Raw genomic sequence first — 22,192 nt, forward strand, 5'->3', positions numbered from 1 at the left:
TTTCCTGCTGCTACATGGAGGCAGGTCTGCTGATAAAATGGGAACCAGAGTTGAGGGGCAATGGGAAAGGAACTTCTACTCTGGTGCCTGCAGATATCTGAGAGGTGCCCATCAGTGGATGCAATGGAGTTTTCTCTCATTTTTCCCTTTCTGGAAGTCTCCTGGCCTAAGAACCAGAGTTACTGGGTTGCAAGTATTCACTAACTTACCTGCAGCTTTAGAGTGAGTCATACCACCCAGGGTTCAGCTTCCCATCTCTTGGATGACAGAGACTGGACTTGCTCCAGAATACTTGTTCCAGACTGAAGCCCAGTGCCAATCAGTGGACAAGAGGCACAGAGGTGCGTGTTGCTGAGGATGCTGAGGTTCCCTCTGGTGGGCAGGGGGCTGTAACTGTCTGGTGATGTTCATGGGTCCCGGGCTCAGAACTGAGAGTGGTAGACCACTTGGCACACAGCTGCTGTGACACCGAGGACCTTAGAGGCCTTGCCCCCTCAAAATTGCCATCATTTGGATTCTGTGGGATGAGGTCAGGTACTTAAAAGTCAGATGTTACCCATGGGGAAGTTTGTAGATTCCTCAGCAGAAACCCAAATTAGGCTGATGAATCATCTCTGCTAAAAAACTCAGAGAACTATATATGCCAGGACTCTTAGACAAATTAGGTAGTATTTTAAATACCATTAAAGTAGGTCATCTTTTGGATAACCTGCCATTTGCTCTCTGGCTTGGGATGACACCCACAGTTAGAGTGGAATCAATGGGCTTTGGGGGATGTGGTCCCTCTCCCTGTGACTCAGTAGGAGTGAGTGTAGCTCTCTCCCCTCCACATCTGGTGCAGGAATTCCAGCAGGAAGGACATGACCTCCAAGTTTAACGAGAAGACTCAGGTAGTTACGGCCCTAAGGTAGGTGCTATTCTTTTCCCAGTGCTTCTTCCTTCCCTCCTGGGTCCTGTGAAAGCTGCCCACCTCCTGGTTATTGGGTTCTGAATTCCTCCTCCCTTCTCTTGCAAATATCCATGCAGTCCCACTTGTGGCTTCCTCTCTACCCAGGCCCAATCCCTCACATGCAGATGGCACTAAAGAAGGGAAAACCAAGATGGGTCTGCCCAGTTCATTCTTTCTAAAAATGTCTGCATTCCTTCTGCTTCCAGACCCTGTCCTGAATCATTAACATCTCCAGCTAGATGACTCAGCCTAGCAGGATAATGTAATGCAGATGGTGGGGGGCGGTAAAGTTGTCAGGTGTGTGGGATGGTGTTCAGATGACAAGAGATGAGTTGGAGTAAGGAACATGTTGTCCTCCAAACACTCATTCATTGGGGACCTGCCTGAATCTGCTATCTTGGGCTTCTCAGGGTATCTCTAAGACAGAAATTAAAAAAAAAGACTTTCTGTAAACTTCTTACTACAAAATGGTTTCAAACATAAAAAATATAATAAAGAAGAGTATCATAAACCCTATATTTTATCATTTGGCATCAGTAACTACAAAACTAACCTCTTAGTCCCACAGGTTGTCATAGACTGAAGACTATGCAGCATCAAGGTGATGGCCAATTAATATCCCTGTGAAGACATTCTTGACTTGAATCAGTCTTTCTCTTCTTGCTATCTTCTCACATGTGATGGTTGAAGGGAACAAGAAGAGGGAGAATAAGAGAGAAAAATAGGGAGAGGCTAATCCCATCATGAGGGACCACCATCAAAATCCCATGTCAACCTGGGTACCTCCCAAAGGTCCTACTTCCTAATACCATCACTCCATTGGGATTCAAGGGTGGACACAATTCAATCCATAACAACTATGCAGATCTGTTTTTAAATCAAGACAGACACTCATTTCATTCTCTTTTACTTCTTATTCATTTTTCCTGAAGTATTTTAGGGACAAGATGAACAATTGACAAAATGTACATAATGAGTATTTGGGGTAGAATAATGGGATGTTAAAAAAATGCTGTTTGTTCCCAAAAAATTAACATTTAATATGCAGTCCATTTGCAAATCTTCCTGATTCTCAAAAAGCAGATGTCTTTTCACAGTTTATTGAAAGAATGTACTCATATGTTGCACTTGGTTGTTCTCGTTTAAGATGAAATAACTGTTCCTCTTACAATTTTAATGCCATTCATTTGTTCAGAAACTGGGAGGAAGCAGGGTGGTTTTTCTTATAGAATGTCCCACTATTGGGTTTAGAGCAGGAGTTCACAATACCTGCACAGTTGGTCAAGACCAGTACCAGTCCTTGGTCTATTAGGAACCAGACCTCCATAGCAGGAGGTGAGCTGCAGGGCAGTGAGTTGGCTTCATCTATATTGTAGCTGCTCCCCATCACTCTCTCATCACCCCCAGAAGAGACAGTCTAGCTTGCTTTCCTGGAACTGTTTGTAGTTACATAACCTATGGTTAATAGAAACAAAAATAGCTTAAATATTTATGATTATTTTCCTTTCTCAGTGCTCAGAATGATGAGTTGGTGCCCTAGCAATCTATCACAGTGACAAATTGGATGTTGCCTGTTAACATTTGGACATATTTGGCCAGCTTAAAATTAAATATTAAAAACCTAAGATCATGGGATTCAGCCCCATCCTTCATGGCAAATAGAAGGAGAAAGGGTAGAAGCAGTGACAGATTTCTTCATCTTAGCCTCTAAAACCACTGTGGATGGTGACTGCAGCCATGAAATCAGAAGGCATTTGCTTCCTGGCAGGAAAGCTATGAGAAACATAGTGTGTTGAGAAGCAGAAACATCATTCTGCCCAACAAACTGGTAGATGTTTGGCTTTTCATTTGGAGACCTAAACTTTCTGTCCATTCCCCATTGGTCTTTGAAGTCCCCTAGCTTTCTGATCCTTCACGATTCCCAAGATTACTTTGTGCATTTCTATACCCAGTCCTGAAATCAGCCATCTCTTTAAGAATCCATGCATCGTCTGATGGGAAATGCATTTAGAAGCTACACGTTAGACCTCAGAATAGTCACTGTTATCAAGTTGTCATTGCTTGTAGGCTTTACATTGGTCAGAGTAGGAAAGACACATTTTCCTTAAAAAAATTAAATTAAAAGGAATATAATTAGTTGGTACAAACTTATGCTTTCAGTTCAAGGTTTAAGACAGCAGGGTTTTAATTAAAGTTATTTATGTTATGAGTGAACCTCTTTTTCTAGCCACTGAAAGGCTTACATCAGAACATTAGTTTTAATTCTTGTGTTGCTTTTACCTGTTAACATATATATGATTCTGTCACAATAACAGAAGCAATATGAGGAATAATAAGTTGTTGAATATAGTTTCAGATTTCTTTCCTGTATTTCTTTTGATTTTTTTTGGTTTTGTTTTGGATGGGCAGTATTTTTGTTTTTCCTTAGAAGATATTCCACTCTGAATGTAGTCATAATTGTGAATTTTAAAGCCACTTAAGTAATGTGTTGTTATAGGCAGCTAGTCACGACTTGATGCAATTCGATTTATCAGTTTCTTTGTTCTCAATTTGTTCAGTTCAGTTCAGTCCTTTCAATCATGTCGGTCTCTTTGTAACACCATGGGCTGCAGCATGCCAGGCTTCCCTATCCGTCACCAACTCCTGGAGCTTACTCAAGCTCATGTCCATCGACTTGGTGATGCCATCCAACCATCTCATCCTGTCTTCCCCTTTTCTTCCTGCCTTCAATCTTTCCTAATATCAGGGTCTTTTCCAATGAGTGAATTCTTCCCATTAGGTGGGCAAAGAATTGGAGCTTGAACTTCAGCATCAGTTTTTCCAGTGAATATTCAAGAATGATTTGTTTAGGATGGGCTGGTTTGATCTCCTTGCATTCCAAGGGATTCTCAAGAGTCTTTTCCAACACCATAGTTCAAAGGGCATATATTTGTGTCATTTGTCAGTGATGTCATAGTCCCCTTGTTGGGATTTAACCACCAGAACTGAATTTAAACAATGTGCAAAAATGAGTGTTATGACACAGTGCCCCATCTACACACATCTGGTGACTAGGAGAGGCTCCTGTTGTATTCAAGGGGCAGTCATTGATAGATCTCATGCAGGAATAGGCCCTGGGAGTCCTGGATGAGTCATTAAATAAGATTGTCCTTGCTTGGCTGCCAGTGTTGTTTTGTCTTCTTTGATTGGGAAGACATTTCAAAATTGTCTTTTTTGTATATTTGATTTGGCAGACAAAATTTTTCACAGCATAGACCCTATGAGGAAATTATATCAGAAATATATCTATTTATCTTCAGCAGTTAAACTCGTTGGTTTGTATGTCCCTGATGATATTTCCTTATAAATAGAAAGGAAACACACATTTTCAGTATGCATTCAATCTCTTTGTAAATCAACCAACATGAATTAAATTCCTCTCTATCCCCACTGCACTCCCAACTCTAGGCGAGAAATAAAAACCTGCAGAGACTGAAGGCTGATTCAAGCACATCACTGTGGAGATTTCATTCCCACTGTTGTTTACCGCCCCCCCCCCCCCCACCCTTTGGGAAAAAAAATTAGCTGCTAATATTAAAATCAGTACATTGTACATAAATATGCAACTTCTGACTGATCTTGAAAACATGGTCAACTGGTCTGCTTTCCAGCATGGTTGAAGTGTAGGAAAGCCTGCTTCCAGTGCTGTGCTGGGAGGGTTCTGTGCTGCCCAGGGCCTCCTGGGGCCATGAGTTTGTGAGAACTAGACTATCTTAAGATATCTTAAGATAGCATATCTTAAGATATGCTAGCTATCTTAAGATAAAGCCTACTTTTGTCTTGATCAACTTTGACTTTGAAGCCTTTAACCCAGAACCCAGAACACATTATTGTACATTTTGGATGATATAAAATACCTTGTGGATGCATATGACATTTCTTCCAATACTGAAACCATACAATTGAAGTACTACTCTGCCCTAAATCTTTGATGCAGACTGACATCATAGACTGCCCCTGATATCTGCCATTAGACCCACTAACTAAAGCCTGTTGTATGTCCCTGGGCTGTCCCTGAAGTCTTCACTTCGCAATTTGACAACTTATCCTCCTAGCAATCTCCTCTCCAATGAGGACAGCAACGCATTGTCAGGGTCCAGCCTCAGTAGAGTCCAGGGATACCCTCAGGATGAACAGGTCAGTGAAAGATGACACGGGGAGACCAAGCTTAGGTGAAGTGGGGTCTGCAGCTTTATTTTTAAAAGGAGCTTTTATACCCTGAGTTACACATTTCCAAAAGTGAAAGATGAAGAGTCATGCAGAGTCAGCTCAACATTCCATCAGTTTTGACCTTTATCGAAACCAGAATGTTTTCTATATACCTTTCCATTTACAAGGGTCTTATGTTATGTACATTATCTTTTGGCCCGGAGGCCTGTTGACATTTTATGACACTTTTCTGGTAAAGGTTGGTCAACCAGAAAACTTGTTTTCCCTTAAAGTGTTTTTTCTTTATTTTTTCAATCTGTGTCAGCCTCAGAAAGTACTAAATAAAGTTACATTCTTATGGAGCAAAGGTGCAGTGGATTACAACAACAACAACAACAAAAAGAACTTATTAACTCAAAGGTTTAATGTTGTTAATGCCAAGGCTACTACTTGTTTTTCCTACATTCCAACTATATTAACTAATGCACTCCCAGGCACACAATGGATAAGGGATATGGAAACTTGGCAGCAAGCATTGGCTCAACAATGAAACCCTTCACCAGTACTATTCTAATAATTTTTCACCCCCCCAAAGGGCTCTATGCCCATTAGGACTTTTAGAATGCTCAGGCTTCCCATGCCTTTTATGGTTGGGAAGTTGTGAACAATCATGTGAGTTAGTTGCAAGAGTATGGATAAACCCGCCAAGCAAGCTAAAATGCCAACAGAGGGGTTTGAATTAAAATATTCCTTTCATGCCCAAGAGACTTATTAACTAGAGCCCTAAGTTGATTTTCTTCAGAGAAAGGTGGTCAGGGATGCTGCTACTGCTAAGTCGCTTCAGTCGTGTCTGACTCTGTGCGACTCCATAGATGGCAGCCCACCAGGCTCCCCCATCCCTGGGATTCTCCAGGCAAGAACACTGGGGTGGAGTGCCATTTCCTTCTCCAATGCATGAAAGTGAAAAGTGAAAGGGAACTCACTCAGTCCTGTCTAACTCTAGCGACCCCATGGACTGTAGCCTACCAGGCTCCTGCATCCATGGGATTTTCCAGGCAAGAGTACTGGAGTGGGGTGCCATTGGTCAGGGATAGCCCCCTGTTAATGTCAGAAGAGTTGGTGAAAGGCATAATATAGTAAACAGTAGACAGACAGACTTTGGTTTCAGGGTAGATGCTCCAGCAGGTCGACGGAGTCCCTCGAGTCCTCATCAGCCTTGCCTGTCAGGTCTCCTCCACATGACCTTGTCATGGGTGGGATCTCCTGTGCTGGCTCCCGGCAATGCATATCTCATGAAGTGGCTAGGAAGATGACATGAAACCATGAATGTCAAGCATGGTCCTTAGTATCCATTTTCATGATGTTCTTAGCAGTTTTTTTCTCCAGGAAGGCAAGGTTCTCCATCTTCTTAGATGTCCATACAGATCAGTTTGATTTTCCAACCAACCTTCAAGGAAGAGATTGCAGTTGAATTCTCTGTATTCTGAGAAGCTTCAAAGTCCACTTACCAAGGACACTAATGAAGGAGAGATTTTGTCGAGACCTTTGTGTTTTTTTCAGACCTATTTTTGGCCTAAAGGCCTAAACTTCAGCATGTTAGAGCATATATAATTAGGGACTCTGGGTCACCACTACATGCTAAGAAACTGAACTTTCCTGAGTACTTGGAGCCAGGAGAGAAGCATGAAGTGGCTTGCGCTCCTCAACCTGGTAGCCTTCTCAGATTGCAGGGTCATGTAAGTATGGAGACTGTAAGCCACATCATATTCATTTCTGTGATTTTTCTTTTCATCTGATTATTATATTTATCCGTTTTAGAAGGGAATGGAATATTTCCTTGACAATCTTAAAGTTCAACCTTTACTTATTGATAAGTACATTGCTATAGGAACTGTGGGTCCCAAGGGTCTTGGTGTAGATTTGCATAGCTGCACAACTCTTGGGGTCCAGTCATGTCATGACCTATTGAAATTGGAACTCCTTGCAATTGTTCAGTGCACAGTCATTGCAGATGTAGGTGTGGTCCTGTGGAATAGCACTTTTCTACATTTTATTTAGCATGTTCTCTTTGTTCCCTCTCTATTTCAGTGTGTATATGTCTATGTCTGCATCTCTGTATCACTGTCATTTATCTCTCCATCTCTTCGGAAGGCTCTGAGTGTATTTCTCTCTGTGTTGTTTTATTTTAACTTTTCATTTGACTCATCTTTCCTTCTCAAGCCTCTACATTTCTATAACTTGTTCCCTATCTCCTGGATTCTTTTTTCAACTATCTCTTCTCTTTCAACTTGGAGAAACATTGGGAGAGCTAATTATACACTGTTTTATATCTGACAAGCAGTGTGACCACAGCCAATTCACAAGCCTCTTGCATTTCTAATTCCTCCCTTGTAAAAAAGGATAGGAATCCCCCTTCTGCTTCCTTTCCTGAGATTCTATGAGAAGGATACAGTGGAATGGCAACAGCAATGCTAGTGGCTGTTATTGTTGAGACTTCCTATTTATCAGGCACCTTATATCCATCACTTCACTATCCCCAAGATATCCTATTTGGAGGGTTTGAATCATTACATTCCACTATTTTACCAAAGGGGAGACTGAGAACCCACATGGTCATATGGCTTACCCAGCATTACAGAACAGAATCTTTATTCAAACCTACGTCTTTGGGTTCAGCAATACGTGAACCATCAACTTTCAGATGTTCAAGCTTGTTTTAGAAAAGGCAGAGGAACCAGAGATCAAATTGCCAACATCTGCTGGATTATGGAAAAAGCAAGACAGTTCCAGAAAAACATCTATTTCTGCTTTATTGACTATGCCAAAGCCTTTGACTGTGTGGATCACAATAAACTGTGGAAAATTCTGAAAGAAATGGGAATACAAGACCACCTGACCTGCCTCTTGAGAAACCTATATGCACGTCAGGAAGCAACAGTTAGAACTGGACAGGGAAAAACAGACTGGTTCCAAATAAGAAAAGGAGTACGTCAAGGCTGTATATTATCACCCTGCTTATTCAACTTATATGCAGAGTACATCATGAGAAACGCTGGGCTGGAAGAAGCACAAGCTGGAATCAAGATTGCCAGGAGAAATATCAATAACCTCAGATATGCAGATGACACCACCCTTATGGCAGAAAGTGAAAAGGAACTAAAAAGCCTCTTGATGAAGGTGAAAGTGGAGAGTCAAAAAGTTGGCTTAAAGCTCAGTATTCAGAAAATGAAGATCATGGCATCTGGTCCCATGGGAAATAGATGGGGAAACAGTGGAAACAGTGTCAGACTTTATTTTTTGGGGCTCCAAAATCACTGCAGATGGTGACTGCAGGCTTGAAATTAAAAAAAAAAAAAAGACACTTACTCCTTGGAAGAAAAATTATGACCAACCTAGATAGCATACTGAAAAGCAGAGACATTACTTTGCCAACAAAGGTCCATCTAGTCAAGGCTATGGTTTTTCCAGTGGTCATGTATGGATGTGAGAGTTGGACTGTGAAGAAAGCTGAGTGCCAAAGAATTGATGCTTTTGAACTGTGGTGTTGGAGAAGACACATGAGAGTCCTTTGGACAGCAAGGAGATTCAACCAGTCCATTCTGAAGGAGATCAGCTGTGGAATATCTTTGGAGGGAATGATGCTGAAGCTGAAACTCCAGTACTTTGGTCACCTCATGCAAAGAGTTGACTCATTGGAAAAGACTCTGAAGCTGGGAGGGATCGGGAGCAGGAGGAGAAGGGGACGACAGAGGATGAGATGGCTGGATGACATCACTGACTTGATGGATGTGAGTTTGAGTGAACTCCGGGAGTTGGTAATGGACAGGGAGGCCTGGCATGTTGCAATTCATGGGGTCACAAACAGTCAGACATGACTGAGTGACTGAACTGAAATGATGCATAAAATTCTGATAATAAGTTGAATTATAAAAATGATTAGAAAATCCACAGTGCCATTGCAATGACAGTTATACCTTGACACTGACATCTAATTGTAGCATCTTCTTTGTTTTCTTTGTCAAATGTTCAGTGAAAAAATACCTCTAAGGAAAGTGAAGACCATGAGAAATACCTTCAGTGAAAAAAACATGCTGAACAATTTCCTCAAGGAACATGCTTACAAACTGTCTCAGATTTCTTCTCGTGGCTCAAATATAATTATTCACCCCCTGAAGAACATCACTGATATGAATGTTTTGGGAGGATGGTGCTCCAAAGCATCCCCTGGTGCTCTAGCCTCCCACTGGGGCTCAACTGGAGATGCCAGGTGGGAGGCTGTCGCTGGGGCTCCTGCAGGAGCAGAAGCACTGGGCCAAAGAGGCCCCACGCAGAGGAGAAGGCACTATCATCCTGAACTCTTGTTTTGGTGACTGGGCCCAGAAATTACCAGGTGGCAAGTAAACATCCATTTCTGTGTCAAAGATGTGTCATTAGTTTGAGGGAGATTGTTCCTTCTGAGCAGAAGGCAATGACAACCCACTACAGTCCTCTTGCCTGGAAAAACCCAAGAACAGAGAGGCCTGGTAAGCTGCAGTCCATGGGGTTGCTAAGAGTTGGACATGACTGAGTGACTTCACTTTCAATTTTCAGTTTCCTGAATTGGAGAAGGGAATTGCAACCCACTCCAGTGTTCTTGCTTGGAGAATCTCAGGGATGGTGGAGCCTGGTGGGCTGCTGTCTATGTGGTTGCACAGAATCGGACACGACTGAAGCAAGTTAGCAAAGCAGCAGCAGCAGCAGTTCCTTCTGAACTAAGGGAGTGAACTAGTTACAGATGAAGAGTGAACCATCTCTGATCAGAAGATAGAACCAACTGCAAAGCAATTGTGAATAACCAGGCAGAGGAATTCAGTTTCCACAGATGCAAGAACCACAGCAGGAAAAAGTTACTGAACCCGTATTCTGTGTAAGGCCATAAGAATCTCACATAGTGGTTACTGTTTTTTGATTAGAAAAAGGACTTATTTTGTCTTCAAGAATGCCCATGCCAGCCTCAGAGATAGGCAAAGAGTAAATACATGTCAAATGAAAGGGTCACTTGTGTGGTGTTGATTGGATGTGGTCTAAGTTTAGAGGGAGTGGCTGGGGTTGATCAAGAAGGACCTCCTGGAGAAGGGGATGCAAAGGCTGGGTTTGAAGAGACTACAGAGTTTCTCAAATGAAGGCACCAGGACTTCCCTGGGTGTCCAATGGTTCTGGATGCCCCGTGGTTATGCCTCTGAGCTTCCAGTGCAAGAGGTACCACTTCAATGCCTGGTCATAGAATCAATATCCTGCATACAATGTAGCATAGGAAAAAAAAAAATATCAAATGCAAGCACCCCTGTGATCAAAGGCTGTGAGCTTCACAGTGGTTGGAAAGTGATCTCAAGAGATATATAGCACCCAGAGGGAGACATCAGTGTGGAATTAGAGGGTAGCCAGTTCTTCACTAATCCACTCCCTCCTTCTATCTGTAGATGCTCTACATGGGTAATATCACCATTGGAACATCCCCTCAGGAATTCCAGGTTATCTTTGACACAGGCTCATCTGACTTGTGGGTACCCTCCCTCTTTTGCCCCAGTCCAGCCTGTTGTGAGTACAGACACCCCATACCCGGACCATCCTTCACTTGCCCTGCCACCTTGTTTCCACCCTTGGCACCTGATGACACTCATCTCTTGTGTCTGCAACTACACAAGTTAGGTTCAGACATTTCAAGTCTTCCACCTTCCGGCCTACCCAAAAGACCTTCTGGATAGCCTATGGATCTGGGAGCTTGAAGGGATTTCTTACTTATAACACTGTTCGGGTAACATGTAAAAAGAAGCTGAGTCAGGACTAGCTATGGAGTGACCCCTGCTTGAAAAACAGATGCAGGACCATCTGGCAGGACCCTTCCTAGCCTAACTCCCATAGGTATTGACCATCTTATCCACAGGATCCTGTCCCTGGGGAGGCAGTGCCCATGGTGACACACAAGCAAACAGATTAGCTAACCCAGAGAGTGACTTGAGGTATGGACTTGCAGCTCCTCTGCCCATGAGCAGTTCAAGACTCATTTTGCTGGGACCGAGAAGAGGGGAAAAAAAAAAATCACCTACTTTTATATTCACAGACTGTTCCAGGCAGTTTCAAGTAATACTTGGTTTAATCCTGCAACAGCCCCACACAGCAGGTGGTTTGATTAGCTCATGAGACATATAAGGAAACTGAGGTGCAGACAGCAAGGGCCTTGCTGAAGTCACACATGTTGTAAATGGTGGAGATGGGTTGGCTTTTCAGGACTGAAATTGCTGTAGGGTGTTTAGGGACAGGATAAAACTGATCTGGGGATCCTTGGGGCAGTCAAGGGCTTCAGGTATCCATAGTGGAAACTGGAGGCCGGAGATGTCAAGGGGCCTGATAAATGAGTTTTCACTCTAGGTGCCTTTGAGAGTCTCATAAAACGTATGGCCTGCCTCCCCAAAGTACTTGAGTAGTTCCCCTCTCTCACTTTCTCTCTCATACACACTCACACAAATACACACATATCTCCAAAAGTTAATATCCCAGGCAGCAATTTCTTGATACCTGCAAGAAAGACTATGTTTTTGGCTTCTGTCTTCCTGGACAGATGCAGAATTCACAGTACCTTACAGAGAATTCACTCCATTCCTGTTATTAGGTCACAGTGTTGACAGAAAAGGCTACCTTGCTCTCGACTCATTTTGTCCACAAGGGGGCACTAATAGGTCCTGGCCTGACTCTAGGTTACCCCACCTGTACAGAAGCCACAAGGCCAATTTGACTCACTCAGGTGGTGTTTTTCAGAGGGGCAGATGTTTTAAAATTTACAGCCTCTCACAAATGAAACACAAATTTTCCTTCCAGCATTGTCTAACCGTTTGAGGTCCACCAAAAACACAGCCCAGCCTCAATTCTTCTCTGAGGACATAATGGCAATGTACCCAGCCCAGTCCTAGCCCCACTTCTTGTATCTGTAAGTGGGAACACCCTTCTTTCCCACAGATAAGGGACCTTGTAAGTACTGACTAGCTGTTCGGTCTAAGCGTTGTGGAATACGAGTGTGAGGGTGTACCTTTTGATGGCATCTTGGGCATACCAGACTTGATGGCATCTTGGGCATACCAGACCACCTGACCTGCCTCCTGAGAAACCTGTATGCAGGTCAGGAACAACAGTTAGAACTGGACATGGAACAACAGACTGGTTCCAAATAGGAAAAGGAGTACGTCAAGGCTGTATATTGTCACCCTGCTTATTTAATTTATATGCAGAGTACATCATGAGAAACCCTGGGCTGGAAGAAGCACAAGCTGGAATCAAGATTGTTGGGAGAAATACCAATAACCTCAGATATGCAGATGACACCACCTTTATGGCAGAAAGTGAAGAGGAACAAAAGAGCCTCTTGATGAAGGTGAAAGTGGAGAGTGAAAAAGTTGGCTTAAAGCTCAGCATTCAGAAAACGAAGATCATGGCATCTGGTCCTATCATTTCATGGGAAATAGATGGGGAAACAGTAGAAACAGTGTCAGACCTTATTTTTGGGGGCTCCAAAATTACTGAAGCCATGAAATTAAAAGATGCTTACTCTTTGGAAGAAAAGTTATGACCAACCTAGACAGCATATTGAAAAGCAGAGACATTACTTTGCCGACAAAGGTCCGTCTAGTCAAGGCTATGGTTTTTCCAGTGGTCATGTATGGATGTGAGAGTTGGACTGTGAAGAAAGCTGAGTGTCGAAGAATTGATGCTTTTGAACTGTGGTGTTGGAGAAGACTCTTGAGAGTCCCTTGGACTACAAGGAGATCCAAGCAGTCCATTCTGAAGGAGATCAGCCCTGGGATATCTTTGGAGGGAATAATGCTGAAGCTGAAACTCCAGTACTTTGGCCACCTCATGCAAAGAGTTGACTCATTGGAAAAGACTCTGATGCTGGGAGTGAATGGGGGTAGGAGGAGAAGGGGACGACAGAGGATGAGATGGCTGGATGGCATCACTGACTCGATGGACGTGAGTCTGAGTGAACTCCGGGAGTTGGTGATGGACAGGGAGGCCTGGCATGCTGCGATTTATGGGGTCTCAAAGAGTCGGACACGACTGTGTGACTGAACTGAACTGAACTGGGCTTGAACTACCCCAACATATACGTCTTTGGAGCTATCCCCATCTTTGACAACCTGAAGAATCAAGGTGACATTTCTGAGCCTGTTTTTGCCTTCTACTTGAGCAAGTAAGTCTGAGATGGACACTCCCTTTCTCCAAATTAGCTATAAGATGCTTTCAGTTGCACGAAAATTATTGAACACTTGATAAAGAAGAATCCTGAGAGATAATATAACCCAGGATAAACATAGCCCCAGGGCTGTACCTGGCTTCACCACTGGTTTTATTGGAACACAACCCTGTTCCTGGGCTCAAGACCAGTAACTTGGTCTAGGGGGTTGAGTGAGGAGGAAGACTAATGGAAGGCCACCTGAAAAAATTTGGAGGAAAAAGCAGTACGATTTGCTTATGAATTTGATCAGGAAGGAAGGAGAAGGATGGTGGATATCTTTCCTTCCTCATTAGCATTCCACTGGGAGCCCTGGCCAGCAACCTAATTTGCAGGAGCCAGTGAAAAATTAAAGTGTGGGATACAAAACAAAAATGTGGGACCTCTTGTTCAAGAAATACAAGGTATTTCAAGACAGGCAGAGCAGAGGTGGGGTCCCTTCTGAGTGTGGCGCCCTTTGAACAGTAGAGGTCATAGGCCAGCAGAGCGAAATCCGGTTGTCCTGAACCCATACCGTTAGAACTCCCAGGCTTTGATTTTCCTTAAAAATGACAAGCTGGACAAGGAGAAAGCCAATATGCTTCAGCACCGTGTCCTCTGAGTGTGTCTGAGCATTCAGGTCACAGAAGGTAGGGCATCTTCAGAAGATAGAGTGGGTGGAGCCCAGCCAGGTGACTCAGCTTCTATCCTCCTCTGTGCCACTAATTAGCCAGTAACCGACCTTGGTCTAGATCTCAATAGCTCCTAGCCTCGATTTCTGCATCTGTACACGGGGACCTTTATTAGGGCCTTGATAAGTGGACCATCACAGCTCTCAGACAGTGCTGTTATTACTGTCCTCCAAGGATCCCCCCTCTCTTCTCTCTTCACATGCAGGTGAAAGGCGGTGAGGTGATGTTTGGTGGGGTGGATAAATCCTACTACAAGGGAGCACTCAACTGGGTACCATTGATCCAAACGGGTGACTGGAGTGTACACATGGACCAGTAAGCCTCTCCCTCTGAGGGTCAGCTCAAGTGATGCTCCCGCTACTGTACATGGACACAGGCAGGCACACACAAATGCATTCTCAGACACACAGTCACACAGACATATACACCACCCACAACGACACTGACACACAGACACATTGAAGGACACAAGCAGACACATATAAACATACACAGAGACACATAAAAACATGCATAGCTAGTCAGAGACACACAAGCACTCACAGAGACACATACAAACACACATAAAAACACATATACAAACAAACACACATGCAGATAGATATTCAAATAACCCATGGATTCATAATCCCCAGGCCTTCTGAGCAGGGCTCTACCAGGTTCCTAAAAGGGTCTGGAGAGGTCTGTGCAGCTGGGAGAGGATTGCACCCACTGCCCTGTGAGGCGTGGAGCATGGCTAGAGGACTCTACAGTGTGATGAACAGAGGATCAGGGAGAATTTCTCCAGCCTGAAGAGAGGTATAAGATGAGCAACTGTCCGTAGCTATCTTCAGCCAAGGAAGTTCTCAGTACAGATAAATGTCAGTTAAAAAACAGGGAACATCCTGAACAAATCACGAGAACTGGTCTCCTAAGGGAGCAACTACTAAGAAGTGTAGAGAGATTTGCTGGAGTCTTAAGATGTGAAAGCAACAAATAAAAAAGATACCCCAAGTTCATGGGCACACAGTGGGGCAGGGGCTATAACAGAATCAGGAAGGTGGAATCCAGGAGTGACCTGAGAACAAGAGGCATAATTGATAGGATTCTGTGTGATACCCTCAGGCAAAAGCTGACCCATTAGTTCTTTGGCACATTTTTTGAATGTGTTGTTTATTTTTTTTAGAATTGAGCTGCAGGAGTTGCTTGTATATTTTTGAGATTAATTATTTGTCAGTTGCTTCATTTGTTAACATTTCCTCCCATTCTGAATGCAGTCTTTTCACCTTGCTTATAGTTTCCTTTGTTGTGCGGAAGCTGTCAATTTTGATTAGGTCCCATTTGTTTTCTTTTTGCTTTTATTTCCAATATTCTGGGAAGTGGGTCATAGAGGATCCTGCTGTGATTTGTGTCGGAGAGTTTTTAGCTATGTTCTACTCTAGGAGTTTTATAGTTTTCTGGTTGTACGTTTAGATCTTTAATCCATTTTGAGTTTATTTTTGTGTATGGTGTTAGAAAGTATTCTAGTTCCATTCTTTTACAAGTCATTGGCCAGTTTTCCCAGCACCACTTGTTAAAGAGATTGTCGTTTTTCCATTGTATATTCTTGCCTCCTTTGTCAAAGATAAGTTGTCCATAGGTGCGTGGATTTATCTCTAGGCTTTCTATTTTGTTCTGTTGATCTATATTTCTGTCTTTGTGCCAGTACCATACTGTCTTGATGACTGTGTCTTTGTAGTAGAGCCTGAAGTCAGGCAGGTTGATTCCTCCAGTTCCATTCTTCTTTCTCAAGATTGCTTTGGATATTCGAGGTTTTTTGTATTTCCATACAAATTGTGAAATTATTTGTTCTAGCTCTGTGAAAAATACCACTGGTAGCTTGGTAGGGTTTCCATTGGATCTATAGATTGCTTTGGGTAGTATAGTCACTTTCACCACATTGATTTTTCTGATCCATGAACAAGGTATATTTCACTATCTATTAGTGTCCTCTTTGATTTCTTTCACCAGTGTTTTATAGTTTTCTATATATAGGTCTTTAGTTTCTTTCAGTAGATATAGTCTTAAGTATTTTAATCTTTCATTGCAATGGTGAATGGAATTGTTTCATTAATTTCTCTATTTTCTCAGTATTAGTGTATAGGAATTCAAGGGATTTCTGTGTGTTGATTTTGTATCCTGCAACTTTACCATATTCATTGTTGAGTTTTAGTAATTTTCTGGTGGTGACTTTAAGGTTTTCTATGTAGAGGATCATGTCCTCTACAAACAGTGAGAGTTTTACTTTTTCTTTTCCAATTTGGATTCCGTTTATTTCTTTTTCTGCTCTGATTTCTGTGGTCAATACTGCCCAAACTATGTTTAATAATTGTGGTGAGAATGAGCACCCTTGTCTTGTTCATGACTTTAGGGGAAATGCTTTCAATTTTTCACCATTGAGGGTAATGTTTGCAGTGGGTTTGTCATATATAGCTTTTTTATGTTAAGGTATGTTCCTTCTAGTCCTGCTTTCTGGAGAGTTTTTATCATAAATGGATTTTGAATTTTGTCAAAGACTTTCTCTGCAACTATTGAGATAATCATATGGCTTTTATTTTTCAATTTGTTAATATGGTGCATTACATTGATTGATTTTTGGATGTTGAAGAATCCTTGCATCCCTGGGATAAAGCCCACTTGGTCATGATGTATGATCTTTTCAATATGTTGTTGGATTCTGATTGCTAGAATTTTGTTAAGGATTTTTGCATCTGTTTTCATCAGTGATATTGGCCTGTAGTTTTCTTTTTTAAGGCATTTTTGTCAGGGGTTGGTAGTAAGATAATGGTGGCCTCATAGAATGAGTTTGTAAGTTTACAATTGTCTGAAATTTTCTGGAAGAGCTTGAGTAGGATAGGTGTTAGCGCTTCTCTAAATTTTTGGTAGAATTCAGCTATGAAGCCATCTGGTCCTGAGCTTTTGTTTGCTGGAAAATTTCTGATTACAGTTTCAATTTCCATGCTTGTGATGGGTCTGTTAAGATTTTCTATTTCTTTCTGGTTCAGTTTTGGAAAGTTGTACTTTTCTAAGAATTTGTCCATTTCTTCCAAGTAGTCCATTTTATTGGCATATAATTGCTGATAGTAGTCTGTTATGATCCTTTGTATTTCTGTGTTGTTGTTGTGATCTCTCCATTTTCATTTCTAATTTAATTGATTTGATTTTTCTCCCTTTGTTTCTCTATGAGTCTGGCTAATTGTTTGTCAATTTTATTTATCCTGTCAAAAAATCAGCTTTTGCCTTTGTTGATTTTTGCTATGGTCTTTTTTGTTTCTTTTGCATTTATTTCTGCCCAAATTTTGAAGATTTCTTCCCTTATATTAACACTGGGGCTCTTCATTTCTTCCTTTTCTAGTTGCTTTAGGTGTAGAACTAGGATATTTATTTGACTTTTTTCTTGTTTATTGAGGTATGCCTGTATTGCTCTGAACCTTCTCCTTAGCACTGCTTTTACAGTGTCCCACAGGGTTTGGGTTGTTTTGTTTTCATTTTCATTCGTTTCTATGCATATTTTGATTTTGTTTTTGATTTCTTCTGTGACTTGTTGGTTATTCATCACTGTGTTGTTTAGCTTCCATATGTTGGAATTTTTATTAGTTTTCCTCCTGTAATTGAGATCTAATCTTACTGAATTGTGGTCAGAAAAGAAGCTTGGAATTATTTCATATTTTTTGAATTTACCAAGGCTAGATTTATGGCCCAGGATTTGATCTTTCTTGGAGAAGGTTCTGTGTGCACTTGAGAAAAAGGTGAAGTTCATTGTTTTGGGGTGAAATGTCCTATAGATATCAATTAGGTCTAACAGGTCTATTGTATCATTTAAAGTTTGTGTTTCCTTGTTAATTTTCAGTTTAGTTGATCTAGCCATAGGTGTGAGTGGGGTATTAAAGTCTCCCACTATTATTGTGTGTCAGAGTCCAGCTCCAGCAGCCAGGGAATCATCCTGAAGGGGTGAGCGGTGTCAGCAGAGGACGATGTAGCCCCTGACTCAAAGCACGGAACTACATGTTTATTTCAAGCTTCAGGTTTTCTTTTATACTTTCACCAAAGCATTAGGTCAGAGGTTTGACATTTTTAGTTTCCCCCACCCAGATTTATTGTCTCCACAGATCATTGTTGTCTTACAAACAGAGTTCCTGCTTTAGCAATTCTTTCAGAATCCACTTTACTATCTATTATCTACTTTCTCTTAAGTGTCCTATACTTAACTTGTGATTACGTTGTAACTCATGCCACATTCTTCAGTTTATTTCTTGACTTTCTAAATCCTGTTTTCCCCTAGCATCTTAAGATCATTATCTCCTAAAAAGGCTTCTAGCTATTCTTAATTATTCCTAAGCCCTAAACTCAGCAAACTTCTTTAGCTATAAATATTTTCCTCACAAACAGGTCTCAGAAAACAATCCTTCCCATGGCCTCAAGCTGCGGTTGATGGGCTCATCCTGGAACATTCTTTGTAAAGATCCTTGAACAAATGGCAATGGTAACTTTATAGATTACTTTCTAGGCACAACTGCAGAAGGATTTGTGCTTTCTCATGTTTCTCTCAAGAACAATAAGCACCTTAACATTCTTTTCAGTCAACTCAACGGGAGAAAGGAAAGAACAAGTCAGAATCACAAGACCTAACTCCTTCATCCCGGTTCCATGCCTGAGGAATGAAGAGAGGGTGTTGAGCCCGTGCCTCCATTTTGTCAGTCATGCCTAACGTGGCTCCCGACAATTGTGTTATTGTTAATTTCTCCTTTCATACTTGTTAGCATTTGTCTTACATATTGCAGTGCTCCTAGGTTGGGTGCCTTTATATTTATAACTGTTATATCTTCTTCTTGGATGGATATTTTGATCATTATATAGTGTCCTTCTTTGTCTCTTTTCACAGCCTTTGTTTTAAAGTCTATTTTATCTGATATGAGTATTGCTACTCCTGCTTTCTTTTGGTCTCTATTTGCATGGAATATCTTTTTCCAGCCCTTCACTTTCAGTCTGTATGTGTCCCTTGTTTCAAAATAGTTCTCTTGTAGACAACATATATAGGGGTCTTGTTTCTGTTTCCATTCAGCCAGTCTTTGCCTTTTGTTTGGGGCATTCAACCCATTTATATTTAAAGGTAGTTGTTGATAAGTATGATCCCATTGTTATTTACTTTATTGTTTTGGGTTTGAGTTTCTACACCCTTTATGTGTTCCTGTCTAGACAAGATCCTTTAGCATTTATTTGAGAGCTGGTTTGGTGGTGCAGAATCCTCTCAGCTTTTGCTCATCTGTAAAGCTTTTGATTTCTCCTTCATATTTGAATGAGATCCTTGCTGGGTACAGTAATCTGGGCTGTAGGGTTTTTTCTTTCATCACTTTAAGTATGCCCTGCCCTTCCCTCCTGGAGTAAAGAGTTTCTATTGAAAGATAAACTGTTATCCTTATGGGAATCCACTTGTATGCTATTTGTTGTTTTTCCCTTGCTGCTTTCAATATTTGTTCTTTGTGTTTGATCTTTGTTAATTTGATTAACATGTGTCTTAGGGTGTTTGCCCTTGGGTTTATCCTATTTGGGACTCTCTGGATTTCTTGAAGTACGTGCTTATTTCCTTCCCAAATTTAGGGAAGTTTTCAACTGTTATCTCAAGTATTTTCTCAAGGTCTTTCTTTTTGTCTTCTTCTTCTGGGACACTTATGATTCTTATATTGGGGCGTTTAACATTGTCCCCAAGGTCTCTGAGATTGTCCTCATTTCTTTTAATTTGTTTTTATTTTTCCTCTCTGTTTCATTGATTTCTACCATTCTATCTTTTACCTCCCTTATCCTATCTTCTGCCTACATTATTCTACTGTTGGTTTCCTCCAGAGTGTTTGTGATCTCATTTATTGCATTATTCATTATATATTGGCTCTTTTTTTTATTTCTTCTATGTCGTTGTTAAACCTTTCTTGCAACTTCTCAATCCTTGTCTCCAGGCTATTTATCTGTATTTCCTTATTGTTTTCAAGATTTTGGATCATTTTCACTATCATTATTTGGAATTCTTTATCAGGTAGATTCCCTATCTCTTCCTCTTTTGTTTGTTTTGGTGGACATTTATTCTGTTCCTTTACCTGCTGGGTATTTCTCTGCCTCTTCTTCTTGTTTATATTGCTGTGTTTGTGGTCACCTTTCCATATTCTTGCATTTTGTGGAGTTCTCTTTATTGTGGAGTGTTCTCACTGTGGGTGGGTTTGGATGGGTGGCTTGTCAAGGTTTCCTGGTTGGGCAAGCTTGTGTTGGTGTTCTTGTGGGTGGATCTGGATTTCTTCCCTCTGTAGTGCAATGAAGTGTCCAGTAATGAGTTATGAGATGTCAACGGGCTTGGAGTGACTTTGGGCAGCCTGTATGTTGAAGCTCAGGGCTACGTTCCTGTGTTGCTGGAGAATTTGCATGGTATGTCTTTCTCTGGAACTGTTGGCCCTTGGGTGGTGCTTGGTTTCAATGTAGGTATGGAGGAGTTTGATGAGTTCCTATTGATTAGTGTTCCCTAGAGTCAGAAGTTCTCTGGTGTTGTCAGGATTTGGAGTTAAGCCTCCCGCCTCTGCATTTCAGTCTTATTCTTAAAATAGCCTCAAGACTTCTCCATCTATACAGCACCAATGATAAAACATCTAGGTTAAAGATTAAAAGTTTCTCCACAGTGAGGGACATCCAGAGAGGTTCACAGAGTTACATGAAGAAGAGAAGAAGAAGGAAGGGAGGTAGAGGTGACCAGGAGTAGAAGAGGGGGAATCAAAAGAGGAGAGAGCAAGCTAGACGGTAATCACTTCCCTATGTGTTCTCTACAGTCTGGATCCCTCAGAGATGTTCACATATTTTAACAGAGAAGAGAAGAGAGAGGATGGAGGTAGAGTTACCAGGAGGAGAAGAGGGGGAATCAAAAGAGGAGAGAGCAAGCTGGCCAGTAATCCCTTCACTATCTGCTCTCCACAGTCTGGATCCCTCAGAGATGTTCACAGAGTTACACAGAGAAGAGAATAGGGAGGAAAGAGACAGAGGTGGCCAGGGGAGATAAAGAGGGGAATCAAGAGGAGAGAGACAGATCCAGCCAGTAATCAGTTCCCTAAGTGTTCTCAGCAGTCCGGAACACACGAACAGATTCACAGAGTTGGGTAGAGAAGAGAAGGGTTAAGGAGGAGATAGAGGCGACCTGGTGGAGAAAAAGGAGATCCAAAGGGGAAGAGAGCAATCAGGCCAGTGATCTCACACCCAAGTAAAAATGGTTACTGAATATTGGGTTTAAAGGTACAAAATTGAAAACAAATACCAAAAAGCAAAGGTTAAAAATCTAGAGTGGAAGTTGGATTCTCAAAAATACAATATTAAAGGAAAAAAACTCACAAAAATTATAATATATATATATATATATATATGAATTTTGCTTTAAGAAATAGGGTCTTTTTTTTTTCTCAAAGTAATAGTAAGTTATAAAAATGAAATTTAAAGGAGTAGTAGAGGATTTAAAAATTAAAAAATTAAATTTAAAAACCAAAATAGTAAAAATATATCTAGGACTTTCTCTGGTGGTGTTGTGGGCAGTGTGGGGTCAGTTCACTTTCAGATAGTTCCTTGATCCAGCTTATACTTCTCAAGATCTATAGGCCCCTTCCTATGTAGTTGGTGCTAACTGCAGGATTTTAATCTATTGCATCTGTCCCTTCCAGGGTGGTTCCCTCTGTTTTAGCTTCTTCTGTTTGCTGGTCTCTTCAGTGTCTAATTTTTGCCCTGACCAAAGCAGGTGGTGGTGGACAATTTTTTAGGCTCACTTGTTCATTCGTTCTGTGGGGAGGGAGGAACACTGCAAACAAATATCACTGGCGTGTGTGAGGAGTTCTCCCAGTGTCTCAGGCACACTGTGTTTGCCCCTGCTCATGGCGTGTGTGCTTTCCCAGTCTATACTGTTCAGGCTCTTGGTTGCTCTGCCGAGAACTGCCTGAGGTGGGCCCTGGGTTGCATGCACTTCCCAGGTCTAAGCCGCTCAGGTTCAGGTAGTCAGGTACTCCTCAAAGGCGCAGACTCAGTTGGGCCTGCGCTTTTGTGCCCTTCCCATGTCCGAGCTGCTTAGTTGACCAGGTGTTTGGCGAG

General features: G+C 41.7%; 1 pseudogene; it reads left to right on the forward strand.

The window, feature by feature from the left end:
• Positions 1-6,820: 6,820 nt before the first annotated feature.
• Positions 6,821-14,393, forward strand: LOC147342121 (pregnancy-associated glycoprotein 1-like; annotated as a pseudogene).
• Positions 14,394-22,192: the final 7,799 nt, after the last annotated feature.

This window comes from Bos grunniens, chromosome 29 (genome assembly GCF_055505025.1).
Source record: "Bos grunniens cultivar Pamir isolate PY7600 chromosome 29, Bosgru_T2T1.0, whole genome shotgun sequence".
NCBI classification, from domain to species: Eukaryota; Metazoa; Chordata; class Mammalia; order Artiodactyla; family Bovidae; genus Bos; species Bos grunniens.